The sequence below is a fragment of the Rousettus aegyptiacus genome, unplaced genomic scaffold (assembly GCF_014176215.1).
Source record: "Rousettus aegyptiacus isolate mRouAeg1 unplaced genomic scaffold, mRouAeg1.p scaffold_m13_p_7, whole genome shotgun sequence".
NCBI lineage: Eukaryota > Metazoa > Chordata > Mammalia > Chiroptera > Pteropodidae > Rousettus > Rousettus aegyptiacus.
In genome coordinates, this window is record NW_023416310.1 from 5,664 (window position 1) to 12,510 (window position 6,847).

Genomic DNA, 6,847 nt, shown 5'->3' on the forward strand with positions numbered 1-6,847 from the left:
AACATTTCAATACCTAAACTGGTGCCACTCTTAAAAAGTACATGAGATGGGAGCAGAGAAGAGCATTTCCCAGCCTTAAGGGCTCTGCTCACCGTTAAAATAAAAGTCCGGACACTTGGTACTTACCTCACTTTGAAGTAACTCCTGTCCTTCTTATATCCCTTCTCACTCTGGGCCACGCCTCCTGACACTTCCCCTTTACCTCCCCACCTCGGTGGTGTCCTCTCCCCCTATCCCTGCGCCCTGACCCCTCCCTCAGGCCCTCTCTGCCCCGCCCCTGTCCCCCTCTCATGTCCCCGTCCCGCCTTGAGTTGCAGCCGACCTCCGCTAGACCGGCCAGAGTCATAGCGGGGGCAGGAGCGGCAGCCATGGACATAGCTGGGGTGGACGAGCACTCGCCTCTGCGACTTACGCCCCGCTTAGGCGGCATCACCCCCACCGTGCCGCCGCACTGGCCCCAGAGGTGATGCGGTGCAGACTTCTTGCCGGACAGAGGCTGCCCGCACTCTGAGCCATCCGGCACCGTGCGCACGGCTTGGAGGCGGGTGGCCAAGGGAGAGCATGCACGCCTCACTCCTTCATTCCAGGCTTTGGCTGGTTCCCGGCCATGCCAAAGATCTCGGTCAGCTCTCTCGCATCCCAGGACTGACCAGGCCCCAGACCGCCCTCCTCACCAGTCTTGGCCCTGAGGAAGGACCCAGGCCCAAGCGTGGCCTGCGGATCTCTCAACCACATGTGCACCTAGGCAGGTGCGACACTGTCAAGTCCAGGCTGTGGCCCTCACCTAGACCCGCCCCTCCCCTGCAATCCCTGCCAAAGCCCAGCAGGACCTCCCAAAAAACACGGGGACACACCAGCCAGCCACTCCACCAGACGACACTTTGGGCCGCAACCTCGCCCTCCATCCAGAGCTCTCGGCCCTTGGGGCTCTGCCCGGTGGACGCCAGGAAGAGAAAGGCCTGAAGAGGAAAGAGAAAACAGCCCAGGGCTGCTGGCCGCAGGAGAGCACGTGGAGGTGGGTGGTGGCGCGAGGAGCATGGACGTTCGTGTAGCCCTTGGGCTCGGTCAGCTGCCCGGGACCCCCGAGACAGCGAGCAAGCAGGGTCCGGGGGCGTCCTTGGGCACTCTGGCTGGAGGGCGGCCAAAGGAGGGCGTGGCAAAAGCCTACAGCACCCTGTAGCCCCAGGTTTCTCCAATGCAAGTACTAACTAGACTCGATCCTGCTTAGCTTTCGAGATCAGGCACATTCAGGGCAGTATGGCTGTAGGCAGGAGAGGCTGTTGCCTGCCGCTCCAAGAGCTCGAGGCTGGCCTTCTGGGCGCCGGAGACGCCCGCGCCTACAGTGCGCCTCCTGAGGGGGTGCGGGTTTCCGCTCAGGCACCGCGGGCCTTGACCGGTTCCCAGCGGTGCGGAGGTCTGGGTGGGCGTTATCGCATCTCCCCACTGTCCAGGCCCCGGGCCATCCGCCTCCCCAGTCTTGGCCGCTTGGCAGGACCCCAGCCCAGGAGTGGCCTGCCATGCTCTCGGCCACCTAGGCACCTAGATACCTGCCCTCCCCGCTGAGCTGTGCCTGACCTGACCAAACACAAATGGAGCTCCCGGTCACACCCCGAGGCATCCCTTCAGACGGACACAGCCCTCGCCCTCTGCAGGGACCAGGGACCCGCCCAATCCACCGCCCCTTGCCTTCATATCTGTTGTGAGAGATTCCTGCAGTCCTAGTGGGATGCCTGGTGCTTGGAGCAACAAGGTCATCAGAGCAGATGTGGACTTGCACACAGGACACATCCAGGGAGGGCACACACGTCTGACCTATTCTGGGACTTCTTGCTCTAGGGACAAGGATGGGAAGAAGATACCTGAGAAGAAATAGCTGAAAACACAGTCGTGGCCTTGAGGCTGAGTCTGGGAATTGGCTGTAGTTTGTAATCGCTAACCTGATAGCAAATAACGATGATTTGCAAAGCCAGCTTTGTGAGAGAGAATAAAAAGCCGTGGAGACAGGGGTGGGGGATGCTAGCATTGCCATTCCTTGCCATTCCTCCTCTCCCTTATCCATGTTAGTAAAAGCATTTCCAGACTGACTCCTTCCTGTCTCCACAACAACATCGACTCTCTCCAACAAGACACACAGACAGAGAGGGAGAGCTGACAGACAGAGAGACAGAGAAACCCAGAGACAGAGCGAGTGACCGGGAGGGAAGGAGAAAGGAGAACACAGGTCGCGAGGGCACGAGGCTCAGTGAGAGCCACGAAGGGGGTGACGGGGTCGCCGGGGAAAGGGAGGGCCACGGGAGGTGGCCGCGGTCAGACACAGCAGAGAGACAGTGAGGATGAAAGGGACAGAGACAGAGAGACGAGAGAGGAGATCCCGCATACGAGAGAGCACAAGCCCGTGCCTGTCCGCGCAGAGAGCGGGACAGGACACGCAGACGAGCGCTGCGTCGCACAGAGACGGAGCCTGGCTGTGACCCCGAGACCCTGCGGCCGGCCTGAAGGGGCCGCTCCCACAGCAGAGGGTGGTTGTGCCGGGGCTGCGATCAGGTAGGGAGGCGGTTCATGCCCCGTACCCAGTGCCCCGGTACAAGTTGGGGCTCAGGGAGTCTCGTTGCTCTATGAGTCCTGCTAGGGGTCCCGCCGCAGAAAGGAAAGACGCACAGGCTCCCCGGAGTATGTGTGTGTGTGTGCGCGTGCATGTGTCTGTGTGCGCGCGCGTGCGCGTGTGTGTGTGGCTGTTCGCTGCGGCCTGTGGTGAACGAGAGGGCTCTCGCCACGCACACGTGTGTGCTCATGTGTTTCTCGGCCTCTCCGATGCGGCCGGTCGGTCCTGCTTCCCGTCCCGGGTGTGTGGGCCGGCCTCGCACCTGGTCCGACGGCACCTGGCTGTCGGGTGAGAAGGGCGGGGAGAAGCGTGTCGGAGGAGACTTGTGGCCTCTGGCGAGGCGGGGCTGGGCGGGGCGCGGCAGGGCGGGAGGTGGTGGCCAGTCCTGTGTCCCGGGGATGCGAGCGCGCTGCCAGCGTGTGTTAGAGACCAGCGGTCCTCGGGGCTCGGTCCCACAGAGCCCAGGAAGGGAAGGGAGTGGAGTAGTGAGAGGAAACAGCCCGGGACTGGCTGCAGGAGAGCAGGTGAGGGCGGGCGAGGGTGTGGGCTCAAGGCAGCTGTAGACGCCCTTGAGCTCGGCTGCCCGCCAGGGACCCCCGAGATAGCAAGCGAGCGAGCAGGGCCCGGGGGCCACCAGGGAAACCCTGGCCGGAGGACGTCAAAAGGAGGGGGCCGCAAAAGCCTACAACACCCGGTATTCTCAGACGATCTCCAATCCAAGTACCAACGAGGCCCGACCCTGCTTAACTTCTGAGATCAGACGAGATCTGGTGAGTTCAGGGTGGTATGGCCATAGAAGCAGGAACCTGTCGCCTGCCACCCCAAGAGCTCGAGGCTGTCCTTCCGGGCGCTGGAGACGTCCGCTCTTGCAATCCAAGGTTGGGCGGTTTGAGAGGAGCAGGAGAGGGTCTGCCGGCTGCGCTAAGGCCCCGCAGGTCTTGGCTGGTTCGCGCCCGTGCGGAAGGACTGGGTGGGCGCTCTCACATCCCGGACCTGCGCAGGCCCCGGACCACCTGCCTCCCCAGTCTAGGCCAGTCGGCAGAACCCCAGCCTGGAATGCCCCACCAATCTCTCGGCCACTTGGGCAACTAGGCAGGTGAAGCCCTGCTAAGTTCCCACCCCGCCCTGAACCAGACCCACCCTAACCCTGCGCTCCCCGCCGGGGCTGAGCTCGACCTCCCAAAACCACATGGAGACACCGTTCACACCACCAGGCAATGCTTCCCCTCGAGACCTCACCCTCTGCCCGGCGCCTTCCGCCCTTGAGGCTCGGCCCCGTGGAGCCCTGGAAGCGAAGGTCCCAGAGTGATTCTCTGCTGTCATTTCATAGGCATTTTGAAAATAACACCCAGGCGTATGTTCATAACTATTTATTCTCTGCTGCCATCTGGTGGGCACTTTTGGAAGGACAGGGCACGTTTTATAAACTATTGTTTCCGCTGCTATCTCATGTGCTTTCTGAAAACAATCCAAGGGCGGGCTGTCACGAAAAGTGGTCCACTGCCATTTTGAGAGCATCTTGGGAAAGACACCAGATTGCATGTCAAGAATATTGTTCTCTGCTACCATCCCGTTGGAATTTTCAAAATAACAAGCACGTGTATGTCATTATAAAAATTTACTTTCTGCTGCCATCCTGTGAGCATTTTGGGAATAACACCCAAATATATGCCATCATGAAAATATATTTTCTGTTCTCCGCTACTGTGCATCTTGGAATAAGGCCAGACTAGAAATAATAAAGAGTTGTTTGCTGCTGCCATCTGGTGTATATTTCAGTAATAACACTTAAGTGCTTCTCCACATGAATATTCATTCTCTGCTGCTATCTGGTGTGCAATTTGGAACAAGACCGCAGCACACGTTATAAGGAATTATATCAGCGGCTAATTCATGTGCATTTTGAAAATAATATCTGAGCATTTGTCTTAATGAAAAGTTGTTCACGGCCATTTCATATGCATTTTAGGGAAAATACAGGAGTGCATATAAGTACAAATTATTCTCTGCTGCCATCTCACGGGCTATTAGAAAGTAACAAGTGTAGGTCATGAAAATTGATTTTCCACTGCCATCCTGTCGGCATTTAGGGAATAATACCTGAATGTATGCCATCATGAAAATATATTTTCTTCTCTCATTTACTGTGACCAGAGTGCGAGTAATAAAAAGTTATTCTCTGCTTCACCTGGTGGACATTTTAGAATAACGAGTGTTTGACATCCTGAATATTTGTTCTCTGGGACCATCTGGTGTGTATTGTATGACTGAAGAGTGCATGTTGGGCATGATGTTATGAAATTATTATCTCTGCTGGCCTTTCGTGTTAATCTTAAAATGAACAAAGGAGTTCCTGTCACACACAAAAAATTGCTCTTTCCTGCCATCTCATGGGTGTTTTGAAAATAACACCTACGTGTATGTCATAATACAAATGTATTTTATACCTTAATATAGTGAGCATCTTGGGAATACCATGTGGTGTAAGTAATAAAAACTTATTCTCTGTTGCCATCTGGTTGTATTTTAGGATTAACACCACCTGAATGTTTCTCATGATGATTATTCATCCTGGTGGGAATTTTCGGTGTGACAGCGTGGTGCGTGTTAGTAAAAGATATTTTAGCAGCTATCTCGTGTGCAGTTTAGAAATAAAACCCAAGGGCGAGTCATCGCAATGTTTTTGTTCGCTACCTTCTCATGCACATCTTAGCAAAAACACAAGAGTGTATGTCATGAAGTGATTCTCGGCTGTTATGTTGTGTGCATTTTAGAATTACCATGCGGGTATTGGCTCATCGTGGCAATTCATTTTCACCTACGATCTGCTGTGAATTTAGGGAATTACACCACAAGCCTTATGACAAAGTTATTTTCGCTGCTATGTCAGCTGATAGAAAATAAGACCATTATATTAAGCAAAGTTTTGGTCCGAGGCTATCTCATGTTCATCTTGGAAATGAGACGAGTGCATGTTGTGAAAAATTATTCTCAGCTTTCATCTCGTGGGCATTTAGATATTAATATGCAAGTGTATGTCCATGTACTATTTTTTTTCTGCTGCCATCTGCTGGGCATTTTAGGAATGACACATGATTACGGGTCGTGAAAATTCATTTTTTTCATTCATCTTTGTGCACCAGATTGTAAGTAATAAAGATATTCTCTGCTGTCATCTCATGCATATTTAAGTAATAACACTTGAGTGTTTGATGGCATGAATACTCATTTCCTTATGCCAGCTTGTGGCCATTATGGAAATGAAACCCAGATGTATATCATCATAAAAATTAATTCTCAGCTGCCATCTCCTGGGCATTTTAAGAGTAACACCCTAGTGTAGGTTATCATGAGCATTCATTTCAGCTGACACCTGGTGTACATTCTGGGAAGAACACAACAGGGTGTCATAAAATGTTATTGCAGCTGCTATCTCATGTGCATTCTGAAGATAAACCCAAGGGAATGTCATAATGAAAAGTTTTTGTTTAAGGTCATTTCGTGTGAATCTTGGGAACAGCTCGTGGATATTTTGACAATAACACCCAGGTATATGTCATCATAAAAATGTATTATCTCTGCCATCTGGTGGGCATTTGGGGACTAAAACACAGAGCATGTCATTACTGTTATTTTGCTGACATCTCACGTGCATTCTGAAAGAAACTCAAGAGATTGACATCATGAAGTTTTCTGCTGCTGTTTTGTGTGCATCTTAAGAAAAACACAGGAGTGCATGTCATGAAGTGACTCTCTTCAGCCATCTTGTGGGCATTTTGAAAATAACACCCTTCCTCATATCATAAAAGGTTATTTCTTGCTATCACGTGGAGTTAGAAAATGACTCCTGAGATTTGGTTAAACAAAGGTTTTGCCTGTGGCCGTTTCATGTGCATCTTGTGATAAACACAAGAGTGCACGTCATGAAAAATTGTTCTGTGCTGCCATCTGGTGGGCACTTTGAAAATAACATGTACGTGTAGGTACATATAAAATTATTTCCTGCTATATGGTGTACGTTTAGGGAACAATACGACAGTGCATGTCGTGAAAAATTATTTCTGAAAATGGCTCGTTTGCATTTAAAACATAACACCGCCGGGCATGTCGTTATAATTTCTTTCTCTGCAGCCGTATTGTGTGACTCTTGGCAATAACTTGGGAATGCATGTCATGAAAATTTGTTCTCTACATCTTGTGGGCATTTAAAAAATAACACCCAGTGTGTATCATAATTTTTTCCAG

At 52.3% G+C, this 6,847-nt stretch overlaps 1 pseudogene; it reads right to left on the reverse strand.

Annotated features, from left to right (window-relative positions):
• Positions 1-3,281: 3,281 nt before the first annotated feature.
• Positions 3,282-3,400, reverse strand: LOC118606141 (annotated as a pseudogene).
• Positions 3,401-6,847: the final 3,447 nt, after the last annotated feature.